The sequence below is a fragment of the Pelecanus crispus genome, chromosome 22 (assembly GCF_030463565.1).
Source record: "Pelecanus crispus isolate bPelCri1 chromosome 22, bPelCri1.pri, whole genome shotgun sequence".
NCBI lineage: Eukaryota > Metazoa > Chordata > Aves > Pelecaniformes > Pelecanidae > Pelecanus > Pelecanus crispus.
In genome coordinates, this window is record NC_134664.1 from 3,161,296 (window position 1) to 3,181,399 (window position 20,104).

Consider the following 20,104-nt stretch of genomic DNA (forward strand, 5'->3'; position numbering starts at 1 on the left):
CGCCCAGCCGAGCTTATTTGTGGGGGTGCAGCTCTGCGGCGTTTCTGGCGTCTGCGCTGCCTCCCCGACTCCGTCCGGCCCAGTGGACCTCTGCCTGCTGCCGTCTTCTCGAACCTTGGAAATCCTGGGGGGGCCCCTCTCCTCCAGGTGCTGCCCACCTTGCCAAAACAGCTGGGGGAAGGAGCTCTACCTCGTGCTGGTAACAAACCTTTCGACAGAGGCTCGTTAGAGCTCCTTCTTTGCTCGGTGGGGCACGGGAAGCCCCATTTTATTTCAGTGAGCAGTTAATTGCTGTGTCTCTGATTGTTTGGGGTTGTTTGTTTAGTGTTTTTTGGTTTTTTTTTTTTTTTTTTTGTGGTTGCTCTGTTGAGGTGTGTTGAGGAACTGAAGGCTTTGGAATAAACACCACGAAAAGAAGTCTGCTTTTCTTTTACCAGGAGGTCCTGGAGGCACCTGGCTGCTTCCAAAAGTAGCTAAAGGGCATACAGTCAGGAAAAGAAATCAGTACGTTACTCCATCAGGAAAATAAGTGGAAGAATGAGAGCAGAGGGAACACGTGGGGAGCAGAAATCGCTTTGCCAGGTTCACTCCTCTGTTTTCCGAGGGGCTGGTACCTCGCACCGGCTTTCCTGACGGCCCCAAGCACTCGTATAAGGTGTCTCTTCGCCGCCATAAATAAATCATGCTGTGGCTGCCTGCCGGGCATGGATTTGTGGTTTTTCTCTGCGGGAGGTAGCGGCGCAGCGATAACTTGGCTCAGGGGACCCACGCGTGGTGAGAAGTGGTTGATTTCTGCCCCGAGATTTGAGCGAGGGCTCCGTGGTGGCCGCTGGCTCCAGCCGGGCTCCCGTGGCACGGTACAGCCCCGTCTGGGCACGCATTGGACCCCGCTCACCAGCACGGCGGTGGCAGCCGAGAATTTCGTGTTGGTGGATAGAAATCTCGGGCCGTGCCGGAGCGAACACTGCGTCTTTGTTACCAGAACAATGTTTCCAAGCCGGGATTCCTCACCCCCTCGCTCCAACCTTCGCTGCCACCGGTTGCACCCTTTGTTTCGCCTGGCGAATGTCGCAACCGGCAGGATTAGGGAGACGGTCGCTGTTTGATGCTCGAGGAACTCTCTGAAGGGTGCAGAGGCTTTGTGCTAACAGGTCTGACTGGCGCGGTCCGCTCAGATGTGCCCGGCAGCAGAGATTTCCTCGCCGGGCTGAGAAGTAAGGCTGCTCCGGCTGCAAAACGGTTCCTGCCTGTTTTGGCAGCCGCGCCGGCTGCGCCCTCGGGATCTGCCGACAGAAAAGCGTGAAGGTAACGAACGTCTTTTGCTGGCAGCACTCTGGTTTGGGCTTTTGAGGGCCGGCTGGGGAGGTTTTGATGGGAGACCGGTGTAAAAAGGAGTTGTCTGTGGTGTATCTTTAATTGTAGCGCTCTTCTTTGAGCCTCGAAGCGTGCTAGAAACGCGGGTTGCGGACGTGTCCGATACTGGTGCGTTGTGGTAGAGCTGAGCTGGAGCTGTGAAACAGCCCCGTGGCATTAGCCAGGACGAGAGCCCTGAGGATGCCCGTGCCTGCTCCTCCTGTGCCCTGGCACCCTGGTGAAGAGGGGCCGGTTCCAGAAAACCCTTGGAAATATTTATAGCATTTTGCATTTTGGTGTCTCGGGTCCTTCTTGCCTGCAGAGAGCCTGAGGTGCTCAAAAACCAGGAGCCAAAATGGCTGCTGAGCTCCCGTGCAGCCCCAAAACCAGTGCTTGAGCTGGGGAAGGGCTTGTTCCCTGATCCCGAGCCCGGGATAGCAGTCCAATTAAAATCCTGATGGCTTCAGGAAAAAAAAAAACAACTTTGGAGCTTGTTCTGCAGCCTGGCGGCTGCGGTTTCTCTCCCGGCAGGGCAGGGCACGAGCGAGCTGTGCCAGCTCCGGACCTGGGTGCCGCAGGTCGGCGTCACCTCCTGGCACCGCTCGCCCGAAAGCTGCGCAAAGGTCCCCGGTGCCGCCCGTTTATTTAAAACAAACACGTTCCTCACGAGCTAAATCTTTAGCCTGAGGAATATCCAGCGGAGAGACGGTGCCACGGGGCAAGCTGGCTCCGGGGTGGGGGACCGAGGACGTGCCTGCGGAGGCGCAGCCCGGCCCATGCGCGGAGAGAGGGCATTTATTTATTTCCTTTTTTTTTTTTTTCCTCGGTTTGCTTTTTTTTCTGCTGAACGGGTGCTTCATGTGACAGCGGCGCCGGGACACCTCGAACAAAGGCTGCGGGAGCTTTTCAAAACCTCCAGGCCACTTCTGGCAGATGGGGATTAAACGTGCCGGGGTGTTTATCGCTCGCAGGTGCCTCTCGCGCGGCAGCGGTTTGCTCCGTCTGCGGCTGCTTCGTTTCACGGTGGCTTTTCCAAGGAAATGAAATTCCTCCGGGATCCAGACGTGCTGGGTTTGTCCAAGGTGCGTAACTTTTCCGGCATTGCCCGGCGACTCGCCGCAGCCGGGCTCCTGCTCGTTGGGTTAATGCGGAGCTGGCGTGGACGGGGTTCGGCGCCGCGGCAGTGGGGAGCGGGACGGGTTCGGCGCCGCGGCAGACGTCGCTGCGTGGGCAGCGTGACGCTGCTGTGAGCCTGAGTCACCTCCGCTTGCCTTGCCCTTATCGCAGCTTGCGGGTGCCCTGCTCCGCGCCCCGACCAGCCCTCTGCGCCCGCGTCGGCTGCTTAAAACTCAGCCCCGAGCTGACAGCAAGTTATGCGGGGTTGGAAAAGTGCAACCTGCGCCATGCCAAAGCTACCGGCAGGGACGGAAATCCCCACCTTTGGGAGATGGGGAAACTGAGGCACGGAGTAATGCTCCTTGCCCTGTGGTGCCTTGGGCTTGCCCGGCTCCTGCTTGTTGCTAACGACCTGCGATGGAGCTTCTGTAGCTCCCACCGGCTGCCCCGGGAAGGACTCCCGGGAGCTGGGAAGGGGGAGTTCAGACCCCGAGCGGGACCCTAAGGCTGTTCTTGGACCCAAAAAACAGACAGAGTGGGAAATAGGAGGGCTGCGCTGAGCCCAGCGCGGAGCTGCGGCTGGTGGGTGAGGGAGAAATGGGGAGCGAGGCTGAATTTGGGGTGCTCCATGAGAACGGGGGTACGTATCCGTCCATCCGCTGGCAGGGATGGGAGCGGAGGATCCGCAGCGATGCCGGGCAAAGGGTTAACGGGGAAAAGGATCCAATTTGCCAAGCAGTTCCTGGTTGTGTTGTGTGTGAAAGAGGCAGGGACAGAGGGGAGGGCGGAGAGCGCTGGGCATCGCTGCGGGGACTGGGCTCCCCGGGGCCCCCCGGCCGCACCAGCCACAGGTACGTCCCTGGAGCCTGGGAGCCACCGGCCCCACTCGCGGGTGCTGCGGCACCCATCTCGCCCACCGAGCCGCTCGCCGGCACCTTCCCTGCCCTTTGCGCTCTGCTGCGGCTGCTCCCGTGGGACCGTCGTCACCCCTGAGCCGGCCGCTCATCCCTCTGGGCCTCAGTTTCCCCGTCTGGCGGTGGTGGCCGGCACGAGCATCCTCCGGTCGCCTTGAAAGCCAGCGGTTAATCCTCGTCGGTGCCAGGGAATCTGGCTCCGCCTGGAAAGAAATCGGGAGCGACGTGCCTGGTGCAGGGACAGCTTCACCTGCTCCGCTGGGTCCTTGGCAGAGGACGGACGGAGCCCGCCACGGCATCGGGTTGGAATGGCTTTTAGGAGGAAGGTCTCGCTTCTTGCTTCCTCCCCTGGGCGCCGTGACTCCGACCTGGCACTCGCTGCTCCGGCTGGGTCCAAAGTGCTGGCGGAGCCACCTGGAAGCGCAGGCTGGGTGCGCTGCGGCACCCATTGCCCGCCCGGCACCCGGGGTGTCTGGGGACGCGAATCCAGGACCTGGCGCCGGGCTGGAGCGGGCGGTGGGGCTGGAGGAGCCCGCTGCGGTCCCCACCCCTCTCCACGCACTCCAGTGATGAGCGTTGGCCGTTCTCAGCGCTGAGCAGAGGGGCTGGGTGGGGGCATCTCCCCCAAATCCCTGTCCCCTGGCTGGGCTGAGCCGTTGCGCCGCGGTCCCTGCTCTCCATCCAGGAGCCGAAGCCCATCGGCGAGCGCAGCCGGCGGGAAACACGATCCCCAGCCTCCTCGCTGCTCTCCAGCTGGTGCTCACCGACATTTTGGCAGGGCTGGAATACAAACGTGGCCCTTAGGGACAGCTCGATGCCGGGCTTTTAGCGCTGCGGGGAGTTAGTGAGCCCGTCGCTCGCCGATGCGCCCGGGCACAAGCGGGTAACGGGTCTCCGCCGGGAGAGCCGTGCCGCCGGGAAGCTGCTGCCGGTGTCCCGGTGCTGACAGGCGGTAAATGGGGGTGGTTTGAGGTGTTGGGGCGGAGGGGTGCACCCCAGGGGCGCCGCGGGGGACGGGAGCGGGGCAAGCAATGGCAGGGGCTGCTGAGGCTGGAGGGTTGCCCGCGGGGTTGGGGTTTGATTTGGGGTTTGCTGCTCCAGGATCGTGGGTCCTGCCAGCTCGGGAGGTCGGGTCCTGCCAGCTCGGGAGGTTGGGTTTATGCCCCGAGATCCCCAGCTCTTTTCTGACACTAAACCGGGAAGCTCCTGGGCATCCAAGTTGCTTTTCTGGGCACCGACACTTGTACCAGTCTGGGAGCCCATAAATCACCCGGTCGCCTCGTGCGCTTCCAGGGAGAGCCGGGCTTATCGGTGGCGGAAGTGCCGCCGAGCGACGGACGCTATCTTTGCCATTTATTTATTCTTCTGTACTGGGGCAAAGCCTCTCACTTGTTCTGGGCTGGTCCTGGGCAGATCGAAGGGCAGATGATGGGCAGACATGAAGGAAAGTGGGGTTTTTTTAATCAGCTGACTGGGCAGGGAATGTAAAAACAGGAAAGCAGCTGAGCTCATCCCATTTCCCTCCCTGTCCCAAACGGGGCTGGGCCGGAGGGGGGAGAGCTGCCCGCGGGGCTCGGGCGCAGAGGGGTGAGTCGGGGCTGGGCAGCGCCAGGGAAGGATGTGCCAGCCCTGGGGGCCACCTCGGGCACTGGCGTGGCCGCTGCTGTTGGGATTTGGGGATTAGGGGCAGGTGCGGGCGGCACGGAGTGGAGCCGTGGGCTGGATCGCGGGGATCGGGGTGCTGCGCTGGGGTCTGCAGCCCTGGCTCCGTCTCGCTAACGGCAGCAGGAGAAGTTTGTGTTTAATGGGGTGGGTAACGTGGCGCGGACGGGGCCGGCAGCGCTGCGCGGACGCTGCTGCAAGATGGGGTGGGCGTGATGGGGAGCTGGGTTTGGGGGGCTAAAAGCTGCACCCCGCAGTGGCCTTTCTTTAAGGGCGTTTGTAGCCGCTTGGTGCGGGCAAGCCCAGGCGTCTCAGGGTGCCGGGGTGCTCGGGGGCTTCCCCGGGCCGCTGTGGCCTTTCATGGCGGAGTACGGCCAGGCTAAACCCAGCCGGGTCCCATCCTGCTGCCGTGCCGGGACCAGCACACGCAGGGGCTAAAGCAGACGAAATCCAGGTCCCCAAGCAACTGCGAAGCAACCTGAGCATCCTCTCCCGAGGACCAGCTGCTCCGGGGGGACGTATCACCCCTTGGAGGTGGAAATTGGGGGGTTTTGCATCCGGGTGACCGGGCTGCATCCTTGCGGGGTCACCCTGTGGCGGTGGGACCCCGTCGCTGCTCCGCTTCCCCCCCGGCCAAGCTGCCGAGGAGCCGCTCTCATCCCAGCCAAATTCCTGGGCACTTAATGAGTAACCGGCAGCGAGGTGCGGGGCCGCGCTCGGCCTCGAGTGGGTGTTTCTGTGTGTTCTTGCCAGCCGCAGCCCCCCGGGCCGTGTTTGCGTAGGGCTGGGGGCCAGGAACCCTCTCCGTCGCGGCGCCGGCGCTGCAAGGGTCGGGGGGCCCCACGCAGCGCATGGGGCTCGGCAAGGTCAGCGCCGGCGGCGGGGGGCCGAGGCCGGCAAGGGCAGCTCCTCTTTATGGCCACCATAAGCTTTGGAGGCTCTTTAAAGCTCCGAGAGCGGCCGTAAAAAAAATCTGGGGGAGCTGGGGTCTGCGGAGCGCGGCCGAGACCCCCCCAACTCGTTCCATGCCCTGCACCAAGGCTGGGCTCGGCCACCCCCGACGCCTCCGCTCCTCCCTCCCGCAGCGTCCGGGCCTGAGCGCGGCATGGAGGGTCCCGACATCTTCCTGGGTCCCTGCGAAGGTGCCCTCCGCGGGGTCCCGGCTCAGAAACGTCGCTGCATGTCGGCCCTGGAGCCTGTCACCGCACCCGGCGCCGAGGCGGGCTGGGAGGAGGAAGATGAGGATGAAGACCGCTTTCAGGGGGTGCCGTTGCGGCGATCCTGTGCCCTCCGGACCTCCATCCGTTCCCGGGATCCCTTCCGCCGGCACAGCTGGGAGCCGGGCAAGGAGCTGCGTGGGGTCCCCGGCTACGACCAGCTCAGGTAGCGGTGACCTGCCCGGCGTCCCCGGCCCTGCAGCCGCCCAGCCCCTCCCCTGTGCCCTCGCACCGCTGCTCCCGAGCCCCCCGACATCCAGGGGTCGGGGTCCTCCACGCAGCACCCCGGGGTGCCCCCCAGGGACGAGCATCCCTTGCCCTGACCCGACGGGGATGCCCCGAAAGCTGGGTGCTCACCCCATGGGGCTGGGGGGGGCTGCTTTGGTGGCTCCCCCCAGCCCGGGGTCCCCCCCTCTCCCCCTCGCAGCGTGAGCCTCAAAGGGCTGAGCCCCGACGACATCGACTCCAGCGCGGAGCAGCTGGACGGGCTGGGGCAGCACCGGCGGGACCCCCGGCGAGCCCCCCTCGTCCACAGCAACGACGACCTGGAGTCCCTGCTCTCGCAGGAGGAGGAGGAGGACGAGGCCGATGTGCAGCGGGCGCAGGTAGGAGCTCCCTCCTCCTCCTCCTCCTCCTCTTCCTGCCACCCCAGGGTGTCGTGTCGCCCAGCACCCACCCGCAGCCGGGGGATGGATTTGGGCGCTGAGCTTGGGTGAGCGTAGGGGACCCCGGGAGAGGGGATCACGATGGGTCCCCAGGAAAGCCCCACCCCGGGTGGCTTTGCCATCGTCCCGGGTGGCTTTGCCGTCATCCCGGCACCAGGATGCTCCTGCCCAAGCTGCGTTATCCTCTGGGAACAGCTTCGGTTTTGGGGATCGGCGGCGAGGAGGGGAAAATAGATGGGCTGTGAGGCTGGGGACCATCGGGCACCGGGTGCACCGTCCTGGGGAGCGGAGCTGCCCTGTGCCACCCGCCGGGCCCTGCCGAAGGGCAGGCAGAGGGTGGCAGGGACAGGAGCCTGTGGCCCCGGTGCCAACGCCATCACCGCTGGCAGGAGGATGCGCGGAGGCTGCCGGCGTACCGGGCCAGGCAGAGCGCCGGCGGCTGCACCCTCTCCAAATCGGCGTCGCTCGGCGTCATCGACAGCTTCCCCGACGCCGACGGTGAGTGGCGGCACCCACGTCCCCCCGGGCCGGTGATGGCCCCCATGTCGCACCCCCCCAGCGCTGCATCCCCGTCCCTGCTCAAACCCCGCTAATAACGACCCAAAATCGATGGCGCTGCCACCGAAGTTAATTATTTCTCATCCCCGCTCCACCCGCGGCAGCCCCGCACCGTGGCAAACGCTTTGCTAACCAAAAGAGCCGGCTTCTCTCGCCGCGCTTCAGCCCCGCTTTTAATTCCTCTTTCTTTTGCCGTTGCAGAAATTTCCCCCTTCGCCTCCCAGCAGAGCCTGGTCAATGGGTGAGTTGGGGGGGGACCCCATGGGGCTGGGGGTCCCGGTTGTACCCCCGTGCCGGGGTGCGAACAAGGCAGCTGAGGGAGCAGAGAGCCCCGAGGGGAGATTTAGAGATGAAAATATTGGCCCAAATCGGGAATTTTTTTTTTTTTTAACTTTTTTTTATTTTGCTCGTGGCCGCAGAGAGGGGACGGGGAGGCTGAGACCCGACACGCTTCGCTCCCAGCATCGGGGTCAGCGGGAGCAAATCCCCAGGGATCGAGGCAGGCTGGAGGGGACCTGGTGTCCCCCCCATGCCCTGTCCCCGGGATGCCGGCCCCCCGTCCCGGCAGGGCATTGTGCCGGCGGCGTGGGGCCCCGTCCGTCCCCGGTGCCTGTCACAGCCCATTCCCGTCTTCATTAGGGTGGCTGCTCCCGGGCATCTCCGCACCCGTGGCTGGCGGGGAGCCCCGCGGGGGACAGGCGAGGACAGGGACGGGGACACAGAGGGGGCCAGGCTGGCCCCCCGACCCCCTGGCCAAAAGGGACGGTGCCTCCGTGTCCCCAGGGGTTGGGAGCAGGGGTTGTCCCCCACCCCGGGTGACCCCAGGGGACCAGCGCCAGTCCTGAGCGGGACCACCCGGGAAAAGGGGGGGATCCATGCCCATAGCACCCCACAACCTCGCGGCTGCACCCGTACAAACCGGCACCACCGCCCCCCACTCCCCAAATTATAGAGGAGGGGGTGCGGTGGGGGTGACCGAGGAGGGGAACGTGGTGGGGGTGACCGAGGAGGGGGCGCGGTGGGGGTGACCGAGAGGGGGGACATGGTGGGGGTGACCGGGGAGGGGATGTGATGGGGGTGACCGGGGAGGGGGGACGCGGTGGGGGTGACCGGGGAGGGGACGCGGTGGGGGTGGCCGAGGAGGGGACGCGGTGGGGGTGACTGGGGAGGGGACACAGTGGGGGTGGCCGAGGAGGGGACGCGGTGGGGGTGACCGGGGAGGGGACGCAGTGGGGGTGACCAGGGAAGGGGGTGCAGTGGGGGTGGCCGAGGAGGGGACGTGATGGGGGTGACTGGGGAGGGGACGCGGTGGGGGTGGCCGAGGAGCGGACGTGGTGGGGGTGGCCGAGGAGGGGACGCGGTGGGGGTGGCCGAGGAGGGGACGCGGTGGGGGTGACCGGGGAGGGGATGTGATGGGGGTGACAGGGGAGGGGGTGCAGTGGGGGTGACGGAGGAGGGGACGTGATGGGGGTGACGGAGGAGGGGACGCGGTGGGGGTGATCAAGGAGGGGACGTGATGGGGATGACTGAGGAGGGGACGTGATGGGGGTGACTGAGGAGGGGGGCACAGTGGGGGTGACCGAGGAGGGGACGTGGTGGGGGTGACCGAGGAGGGGGACACGGTGGGGGTGGCCGAGGAGGGGGCACGGTGGGGGTGACCGAGGAGGGGGCGCGGTGGGGGTGACCGAGGAGGGGGCGCGGTGGGGGTGGCCGAGGAGGGGATGCGGTGGGGGTGGCCGAGGAGGGGATGCGGTGGGGGTGGCCGAGGAGGGGGACACAGTGGGGGTGGCTGAGGAGGGGGCACGGTGGGGGTGGCCGAGGAGGGGGCACGGTGGGGGTGGCCGAGGAGGGGACGTAGCCACCAGCCTTTTGGGGGGGGTCTCCGCACGCCGCGGGGCTGAGGGCGAACAGAAGGGGCTCTGTGCTCGACCCAGCTGGGAGCGGAGCAGCCACCCCGGAGAAGCCGGGGGGCCGGGGCGGCTGGGCTCGCTCCTCCCTATTTCCCGGCCTCGCAGAGGCCAGGGACAGAGGGGGATTGTCCAGGCTGGATCCTCCATCTCCTGCAGCTTCGGCACCGGGAGCTGCGGGCAGCTGGCGGGAGAGGCGGGGAGCCAGAGCTGGGAAGAGACCCCCCTGGGCCGGACCCTCAGCTTCATCAAGAGGATGACGGGGAAGAGGAAGGTAAGGAGGGGGTTGGCGGGGGGATTCGCTCCCCGAAACGCGGCGATGGGGTTGGAATCGGGGCGGGGGGGGGAGGAAATATCTGGATTTGATGCTTTATCCTTCGGGGAAGCTGTGCCTCAGTTTCCCCTCTCCTGCCCGGCACCGCCCGCCGCTGGCTTGCATATTTTGGGATCTAGAGGGGGGGAGAAAAACTCCGACGGCGCTCGGGGAAGGAGGCGTTTGCCCAGCGGATTCGGCATCCTGCCCGCGCACTGGCGCTACGGTTTCGGCGCTGCCGCCGCCGTCGCCCCGCTCTGTCCCCAGTCCCCATGTTGGCACCGTCGCGGTGCCGCCGCGGGACGGAAGCAGCGGCCGGCGCGTGCCGACGGCGTGCCCGCCGCGGCGGTGGGCGCGGGTGGCAAAGCCAGCTGCGAGGTGGGTGGGGGGCGTATGGGGGACCCTGGCCCGCCGTGGGATGCGGGATGGTTCCCGCCGGAGCTCGCCGGGCTGGGCCCTCGCTGCGGCCGAGGAAATGAAGCTTTTCCTGGTGGCGGGCGTGCTTGTTTGTGCGCTGAGCTCACCGCCCGCGCGCCCTCCCCCGGGCCCCTCCGCTCCATCCCAGCCGTTTCCTGGAGCGATTCCTTCATTTGGGATATTTTCCTCCGGCTCTTTCCCAGCTCGGAGGGCGGCAGCGCCTTGCCGAGACCACCCCCCCGCCACCCCGCGCCTCGGTTTCCCCGTTTCTCAGCGCGAAGCGGGGGCTGCTCGTAGGGTGCTGGGGTGCTCGGGTTGGCTCCGGGTGGCTGCGGGGCGGCGAGGGGGCACGGGGGGTCCGTCCCCGCCAGCGCTGCCCTCTCCCGTGGGGCCGGGAGCTGCGGGGGAAACTGAGGCACGGCAATGCCCGCGGCGTCTCGGGGGACGTAGGGGCCACCGCCGGCTTTAACGTCCCCACGGCGCTGCTATCCGCCCCCTGCCACCCGCTTTTGGGGGGCGAAGCCCACTGCAGCCCCCCCCGGGGTTGGGATTTGCCACCGTACCAAGCCATTAATCCCCTCCCCGCCCCGGCCCCTGCTCTCATCCTGCCTCCTCCCTGCCCCCGGATTAGCCGCCAGCTGTTAACATCATCACGGGGGCCGCGCTCCCCCCGCCAGCGCCGCGGCCGTCGGGCCAAAACCCACCCGGCACCGTCCGGACCCCCCGGTTGGGACGGGTCCGTCCTCATCCCACCCTGCCGCGTGCTGAACCGGGGCTGCAAATGGGTTTAAATCCAGGATTTATTATTTTATTATTATTATTTTTGGTCAGGAGGAGGTGAGGGCTGCTCAGGCCAGGCTCTCGCCAAGTCTCGGTTTAGCAAAGTTCATCCTGTAAAATCTCCGGGGCGGGAGAAGGGTCCTCAAAGGCTGGGAGCGCTGGTGGGGGTCCGGATTCGGCCCCCCACGGGCAGACGGATTGGGGAAAAGGGGGTCGATGCCGGCCGAGGCGGCGGGACGCCGAACCGCGCACGTGGCGATTGCATCAGGCGCGGCGGGGATTGGGGTGCGGGGGGAGTGGGGCGCACGCGGCTGCCGGGGGGGTGCGCGGCAAAGCCCCCCCGACGCGATCCCCCGCGGTGCCGGTGGCACGGGGACGGTGCCGGGCGACCCACGGCTGCGCCACCGGCCCCGCGGCGGGGGGATGCGGCAGATTTTGGGTCACGCTCTGCAGATGGGTGCTCGTAGCGGGGGGGGGGGTCCCAAGCAGAGGTTGCGGCGGGGGTCCCAAGCAGAGGTTGCGGCGGGGGTCCCCAGCAGAGGTTGCGGGGGGGGGGGTCCCCAGCAGAGGTTGCGGCGGGGGTCCCCAGCAGAGGTTGCGGCGGGGGTCCCACACAAAGGTTGCGGCGGGGGTCCGCAGCAGAGACTGTGGCGGGGGTGGGGATGGGTCCCTGGGGTCCTGGGGCACCGGAGGAGGGAGGCGCAGGGGCTCTGTGGGGGACGTTGGTGGGGGTGACCCCAACGTAGGGGATCTCAAGGGGTCCGCAGGCAGTGGAGAGCACCCAGAGCCCCTTCGGGGGGGGACAAGCAAGGTTTGGGAGCGCTGGGCGCTGGCCGGGAAGCGGCTGTGGGGAGCGGGGAGGCCGTGGAGGGGAGGGACCATGCTATTTCAGGAAGAAATAATAATCCCAGCCGCCGGGGCCGAGCTCGCTGCCGCCTCGGGGACTCGGCGCGGTCGCGTCCCCGAGGACCCCCAGCCATGTACGGCCGTCCTGCGCCCAGGGTGAGTCATGGGAACGGCTCAGCCCCGGGGGTCCCGCGGGGGTCCCGGGGCGTCGCTGCTGCTGCGGGTCTCGCCCGAGCACCCGCCGACGCCAGGTCGGCTCCCGGCCATGCCGGGGATGGCCTGCGTGGTGCTGGGGGGCTGCGGGGCACGGCAAGGGGGGACCCCTCCAGGATCCGGCGTCTGTGACGCCGTGGGGCGGCTGCATCCCCACGGCGATGCCCGGCGGCAGTTTTGGCGAGGGGCCGGTGCCGGAGTGAGTCCGGCCTTGGGGTTGGGGGTGGGGGGGACCACGCCGCGTCCCCCCGGGGCTGTGGGGGTGCAACCGGAGCACCCCCATCTCCTCCCTTCCTGACTTTTTATGGCCCAGCCGCCGCCGCTTCCCTCTTGGCCCTCTGCTCCCACGTGATGTTTGCACCGTGGGGCTTTCCAGTGCCGGGATCCGGCCCTGCCACGCGGGGAGAGGCACCGGACCCCGCCGCGGGCATCACCGGAGCCTCGCCGCCGGCCGCATCCTGCCCCGGGGTGGCCGGGTGCCTGTTCGGGGTTTCCTTCTGTCATTTTTGGGGCTGTTTTAGGGTTACGGCTGGGGAGGGGGAAGCAGAAGCAAACCCTGGCCGGAGGGGTTTGTACCCGGGGAGGAAATGAGAAATTCGGAATTAGGCTCTGGGGGAAAGGAGGAGCGTGACCTTGTCCCCCCACACACACCCCCCGAAACGCTCGGGGCGGCCTCGTGACGACTTGGTTCTGCTTTCGGGACCGCAGTTTAATTAAAACCCGGCCTTGGCAGCGGGGCCCCTGCCCTAAACCGAGCCCGCGCTGGGTTAACGGCCGCGGCTGCCGGCAGTAAACGGCTCCGGCTGGAGCTGCCGCCCGGTTTTGGGCCACTGGATGCGTTTTCCTGAGGGCTCCGCTCCAGCTCCTGACTTCTCATCCCTGCATCCCACCCCGCGCGCCTGCATCCCACCCCGCGCGCCTGCATCCCACCCATTTCCCGCCGGGTTTTGCGGGGCCGGATTCGGCACCGCCGCGCCGTTTCCTTTGCCGCTGGCCACGGTTTCTGCAGGGAAATCGAGGCAGCTCGGAGACAGCGGCGGCACCTCCCGGCAGCGTCGGTGGCTTTTCGCGGTCACCCGTGAAAGCCGAGAGCCACCGGCGTCTCTCCCGGTTGCCCACGCGGCTTCGTCACCGTCCCCCTGGCGAGCGTCAAGTGCCGCCGGAGCGTCAAGTGCCGCCGGGCTCGGAAACGCGGAGAAAAGGGACGTTGATGCTTAAGGAGCCGTTTGCACGCGCTTGACCCCGCAGCGGGGCGGGGGGCTTTGCCCCGGGGCTCGCCGGGTGACACTTGGGGACGAGGTCCCCAAAAAGCCTCCCCTTTGCCCGCAGCCCCGGGCTCTGCCGGGACCTGGAGCCGTCCTGGTGCCTCGGTTCTCCTGGCAACCTTCGGGAGCGTTATCTCTGGCAGCGAGCAGGATAAATCCGATAAATCCCGGCTTCTCCCAGCCAGCGAGTTAACGTTCAACCGGGTTGAGGTTAGCGCAGCTCCAAGGTGCTGGGGTCCCCTCCAAAGCCGGCGTTTTAAGGGGAAAAAAAACCCCAAATTTTTTTTCTGAAATAACACCTTCGGCCTGACTTTCCGTCGCTGGGGATCTGGATGGGAAAGCGGCTTTTTCTCCCAAAAGCTGGCGGGAAGCATCCGCGTCCCCAGAGCAGCTCTCCGGGGGCAGGGTCCGGCAGCAATTTGCTCCGTTTGGGAGATAAAAACCCCCAAATGGAGGAAAAAGGTCCCGTTGGGTCCGCAATGCAGGGACGGGATCGTGCGTCACCCCGACGCGGCGCTTTGGGGGTATTCCGGGCTCTGGGGGAGTTTTGGGGAGTCCCGTGGTGGCTGGGCGATTGGGGATTGAAATCCTATGGGATTTTCTTCTTCTTTTTGGGATTCCAGCCCTGGTGTCACCCACCCGAGGCTGGGCAGGGCGCTGGGTGCGTGTGGGAAGGGGAAACTGAGGCACAAGAGCGAGGGCTGGGCCGATCCGGGGAGGCTCTGCTGTGCCGCTTCCCGAGCGGCAGGCCGGACCCGGAGCAGCTCCAGAGGGCCAGATCCAGAGTGACTCCGGGGTGCCCATTCCCAGCAGCCAGAGTGATGGTGCATGGCCATTCCCGGATCCCGAGTGACTCCGGGGTACCTGTTCCCAGCAGCCATTCCCAGATCCGCAGTGACTCCGGGGTGCCCATTCCCATTCCCGGATCCCGAGTGACTCCAGGGTGCCCGTTCCTAGCAGCCATTCCCAGATCCGCAGTGACTCCAGGGTGCCCATTCCCGGATCCTGAGTGACTCCGGGGTGCCCATTCCCATTCCCGGATCCGCAGTGACTCCGGGGTGCCCACTCCCAGCAGCCATTCCCAGATCCCGAGTGACTCCCAGGTGCCCATTCCCATTCCCGGATCCGCAGTAACTCTGGGATGCACGTTCCCCTTCTCCCCGGGTGCCCATTCCCGTTCCCATTCCTGGATCCCTGGTGACTCCCAGGTTCCTGTTCCCCTTGCTATTCCCAGATCCTCAGTGACTCCTGGCTGCCCATTCCTGTTCCCATTCCTGGATCCCCAGTGACTCCCGGGTTCCCATTCCCCTTCCCATTCCTGTTCTCATTTCCTGATCCGCAGTGACTCTGGGATGCCCATTCCACTTCCCATTCCCATTCCTGGATCCCCACTGACTCCCGGGTTCCCATTCCCATTCCTGGATCTGCAGTGACTACTGGGTTCCCATTCCCATTCCGCGATCCCCACTGACTCCTGGGTTCCCATTCCTGTTCCCAGATCCCCAGTGACTCCCGGGTTCCCACTCCCGTTCCCATTCCCATTCCCTGATCCTCAGTGACTCTGGGATGCCCGTTCTACTTCCTGTTCCCATTCCCAGATCCCCACTGACTCCTGGGTTCCCATTCCCACTCCCGGGTTCCTGTTCCCGGATCCCCAGTGACTCCCGGGTTTGGGTTCCCATTCCCATTCCTGTTCCCGTTCCTGGATCCCCAGTGACTCCCGGGTTCCCATTCCTGTTCCCGTTCCCGGATCCCCAGTGGCTCCTGGGTTCCCATTCCTGGATCCCCAGTAGCTCCTGGGTTCCCCTTCCCATTCCCGGATCCCCAGTGACTCCCGGGTTCCCATTCCCGTTCCTGGATCCCCAGTGACTCCCGGGTTCCCCTTCCTGTTCCTGGATCCCCACTGACTCCTAGGTTCCCATTCCCATTTCCGGATCCCCAGTGGCTCCCGGGTTCCCATTCCCATTCCCGGATCCCCAGTGACTCCTGGGTTTGGGTTCCCATTCCTGTTCCCATTCCTGTTCCCATTCCCGGATCCCCAGTGGCTCCCGGGTTCCCACTCCCATTCCCAGATCCCCAGTGGCTCCCGGGTTCCCCTTCCCATTCCCGGATCCCCAGTGGCTCCCGAGTTCCCGTTCCCGGATCCCCAGTGGTGCCCGGGTTCCCGTTCCCAGATCCCCAGTGGCTCCCGGGTTCCCACTCCCATTCCCGGATCCCCAGTGGCTCCTGGGTTCCCATTCCCATTCCTGGATCCCCAGTGACTCCCGGGTTCGAGTTCCCATTCCTGTTCCCGTTCCCGGATCCCCAGTGGCTCCCAGGTTCCCCTTCCCATTCCCGGATCCCCAGTGGCTCCCGAGTTCCCGTTCCCGGATCCCCAGTGGTGCCCGGGTTCCCGTTCCCGTTCCCGGATCCCCAGTGGCTCCCGGGTTCCCACTCCCATTCCCGGATCCCCAGTGGCTCCCGGGTTCCCCTTCCCATTCCCGGATCCCCAGTGGCTCCCGAGTTCCCGTTCCCGGATCCCCAGTGGTGCCCGGGTTCCCGTTCCCGGATCCCCAGTGGCTCCCGGGTTCCCACTCCCATTCCCGGATCCCCAGTGGCTCCTGGGTTCCCATTCCCATTCCTGGATCCCCAGTGACTCCCGGGTTCGAGTTCCCATTCCTGTTCCCGTTCCCGGATCCCCAGTGGCTCCCGGGTTCCCCTTCCCATTCCCGGATCCCCAGTGGCTCCCGAGTTCCCGTTCCCGGATCCCCAGTGGTGCCCGGGTTCCCGTTCCCGGATCCCCAGTGGCTCCCGGGTTCCCACTCCCATTCCCGGATCCCCAGTGGCTCCCGGGTTCCCCTTCCCATTCCCGGATCCCCAGTGGCTCCCGAGTTCCCGTTCCCGGATCCCCAGTGGTGCCCGGGTTCCCGTTCCCGGATCCCCAGTGGCTCCCGGGTTCCCACTCCCATTCCCGGATCCCCAGTGGCTCCTGGGTTCCCATTCCCATTCCTGGATCCCCAGTGACTCCCGGGTTCGAGTTCCCATTCCTGTTCCCGTTCCCGGATCCCCAGTGGCTCCCGGGTTCCCATTCCCATTCCCGGATCCCCAGTGGCTCCCGAGTTCCCGTTCCCGGATCCCCAGTGGTGCCCGGGTTCCCGTTCCCGTTCCCGGATCCCCAGTGGCTCCCGGGTTCCCACTCCCATTCCCGGATCCCCAGTGGCTCCCGGGTTCCCCTTCCCATTCCCGGATCCCCAGTGGCTCCCGAGTTCCCGTTCCCGGATCCCCAGTGGTGCCCGGGTTCCCGTTCCCGGATCCCCAGTGGCTCCCGGGTTCCCACTCCCATTCCCGGATCCCCAGTGGCTCCTGGGTTCCCATTCCCATTCCTGGATCCCCAGTGACTCCCGGGTTCGAGTTCCCATTCCTGTTCCCGTTCCCGGATCCCCAGTGGCTCCCGGGTTCCCCTTCCCATTCCCGGATCCCCAGTGGCTCCCGAGTTCCCGTTCCCGGATCCCCAGTGGTGCCCGGGTTCCCGTTCCCGTTCCCGGATCCCCAGTGGCTCCCGGGTTCCCATTCCCATTCCCGGCGCTCCGCTCCCCGCGCGGGCCCGATCCCGGCTGGAACAAAGGCCCCGCGGGCAGCACGCGGCCGGGCCGGCGGCGGGACCCGCCCCGGGGGGCGGAGCCCAGGAACGGGCGGGACCGGGACCGGGAGCGGGGGCAGGAGCGGGACCGGGGGCAGGAGCGGGGCCAGGAGCGGGGGCAGGACCGGGAGCGGGGGCAGGAGCGGGGGCAGGAGCGGGACCGGGGGCAGGAGCGGGGGCAGGAGCGGGGCCGGGACCGGGAGCGGGGGCAGGAGCGGGGGCAGGAGCGGGGCCGGGACCGGGAGCGGGACCGGGACCGGGGGCAGGAGCGGGGGCAGGACCGGGACCGGGACCGGGGGCAGGAGCGGGACCGGGACCGGGGGCAGGAGCGGGGGCAGGACCGGGACCGGGACCGGGACCGGGACCGGGGGCAGGAGCGGGACCGGGACCGGGACCGGGACCGGGGGCAGGAGCGGGACCGGGACCGGGACCGGGACCGGGACCGGGGGCAGGAGCGGGGGCAGGACCGGGAGCGGGAGCGGGCAGCACCCCCGGCCCCGCTCGCCTCCCGCATGGAGCCGCTGGCCCGGCCGAGGAGCGATCGTGCCCAGGTGGGTCCCGGCGCGCGGTGCCGCCCCCCCGGGGGGCGGGGGGGGTCCCCGTGGCCCCCCTCCCTTGGGTGTGGGGGGGGGACACTGCCCTCCCCTACTCTTCTTTTTTGGTTGGGGGGGGGTCACCCCCACCCACTCCAGGGGTCTTCACCCCCCCAACTCGGGGGTCTCTGCCCTTCCCCACCCAGCCGCGGGGGGGGGGGGGGGGGCAGTTTTGGGGGTCCTGGCAGGGTGCGGGGGGGTGCTGGAGGGGGGTCCCCGGGGTGGGGTGATGCTGAGAGCGGCGCTCGTGGGAATTGGGGGGGGGGGGGCTGTGCACCTTGGAGGGGGTCCCCAGCAAAGTGGGGGGGGGGGGGCAGAGGGTGGTGGGCGAGGACCCTCTGCAAGCCTCGGCGCAGCTGCTCCCCATTGTGCAGCGAGGTCTCCTAGGAGGACAATAACCCTTCTGCCTGCGCCGCTGCCTGCGCCGCTGCCTGCGCTGCTACTTGCGCCGCTGCCCACACTGCTGCCCGTGCTCCTGCCTGCACTGCTGCCTGCGCTCCTGCCTGTGTCACTGCCTGCGCTCCTGCCTGCACCGCTACCTGTGCTCCTGCCTGCGCCACTGCCTGCGCCACTGCCTGCGCTCCTGCCTGCGCCGCTGCTTGCGCCACTACCTGCGCTCCTGCCTGCGCTCCTGCCTGCGCCGCTGCCTGCGCTCCTGCTTGCGCTCCTGCCTGTGCTCCTGCCTGCGCCGCTGCCCGTGCTGCTGCTTGCGCCGCTGCCTGCGCTCCTGCCTGCACCGCTGCCTGCGCTCCTGCCTGCGCCGCTGCCTGCGCTCCTGCCTGCGCCGCTGCCCGCGCTGCTGCTTGCGCCGCTGCCTGTGCTCCTGCCTGCACCGCTACCCACCGCCCTCGCCCCAACGCCCGCGCCCCGACGCCAACCCGCCCAACGTCCCGCCAGCAACTTCTCGGGCAAAGCACCGCGGCCGAACTTCCTCCCTCGCTCTCGCCCGTCAGCCTTGTTTCCGCCGAAGCCGAAGGCCTTTTGGTGGCGTGGAAACCCTCCAGCTCCGGCACGGCGGGTGAGGAAGTCGCCTTCTCCTCCTGCCGAAAGGCTGTGAGCCGGCTGGGACCCCCTCCCCCACCCACCCGCACCCCGCTTTTATCGGCCACAGCTCGGTAGGGACAAAGCCCCGCTCGCGGTTTGGGCAACGGGGAAACTGAGGCACGGAGAGCCGGGGTGCGCTCGTCCGGCGGGAGCGCTTCCCCGTCGCCCCGTGGCTTGGCGAGGGCGCGAGCGAGGGCAGCGGCGGCGGCAGCGGCGGTGGCGGGGGGGAGAGGCCGGGCGCCGTCACGGTGCCCAGAGCATGTGGCAATCGCCGGCGTGGCGAAACGACGGGGAAAGGGAATTTGGGGGGGGGGGACAAGGGGGGGCCCCAGCTGGTGCTGGGCGCTGCCTGCGCCAGGCAGGGCTTTGTGCTCCCGCTGCGGGCGGGCGACGCTCCCCTTCTGCTCCCTGCCTCAGTTTACCCCAAAATGGGGGATTTTTAGCGCGGGGCGGCGGCGGCTGGGGCGGGGGGAAACCCACCGCCGGCGCTCCCCCGGCTCGCGTGGCGGCGGCCCGGCCGTGCGTGCAGCGAGTTCGTCGGGTCTGAGCAGCAGCTGGAGGTTCGGGGGGGTTCGACCCCCGAGGTTTGGGATTTTGGGGGTTGGGGGGGGTGGCGGAGATGGTGGCGGCGGCGGGGGGGGGTGTGGGGAAGTGGTTGTTGGTTCCTGCGCCGGCCGGGGGGGCGGGAAATGGCGGTTTTTGTTTAAAGAAAGTTTCGTCAAAGCCCGGGTTCGCCCCACCCAGGGCCATGCCCTGGGCCGGGGGGGGGCTTTTGGGGTGTCCCTGTCCCCCCCAAAAGGAGGGGGCAGCTCCCAGGCGCTTGGAGAGCGGCCGCCGTCCCCGCCGCCAGCTGTCACCGCTTTAGAAATCGGGGACCCCCCCACCCCCCCAAAGGCGGGGGGGGGGACGACGGACGGACACACGGCCGCAGCTGCGGGACCCCCGCCCCGCTGCGGCGTGCCGGTGGCAGATGGGACGTGTGGGGGGACCCCCCCCCCCCGTCGCGGCTTTACAAGCGTGGGGACCCCTTCCCCCACAGCAGGACCCGCTTTTGGGGGGGAGACTCCCGGCAGGGCAGCCCCCCCGCCACCCCCCCTTACGCTGCTGCCTTCCCTGGAGCCCCCCAAAACAGCGGGGGGGGGGTCCCCGCTGCTCGCACGCTGCACCCCCCCGGCTGCGCCCCCCCCAAACGCGCCGCCTCGCTCCTCCGGCGGCTTGAAACCTCCCAGGGGGGCAAATTTGGGGGGCAAAATGGGGCTTTTGGGCACCGGGGGGGGGCACCCCATCTTTTTGGGGGGGCATCCCCGCGCAGTTTCGGTCCCGGCGCGGCGTCGTCTTTTGTTGCCGCGCCGGTGAGGACGGCGCTGGCTTTGTTCAACGCCGGGGTGGCAGGCGGGGAGGGGACCGTCCCCAACGAGGGCGGGGGGACCGTCCCTGACGAGGGGGGGACCGCCGTGCCTCCGTGACGCCATTTCGGGGATCGGATCCATCGCCCAGGTCAGACTTCGGCTTTTTCGGGGGGCTGCCCCCCGGCTTTTCGCACCCGGCGCGGAGGCGGTGACGCCGCCGGTGGCTTTTTGCAGGGGGGACACACATGCACGCCGGTGGGGTGGTGGCAGCTG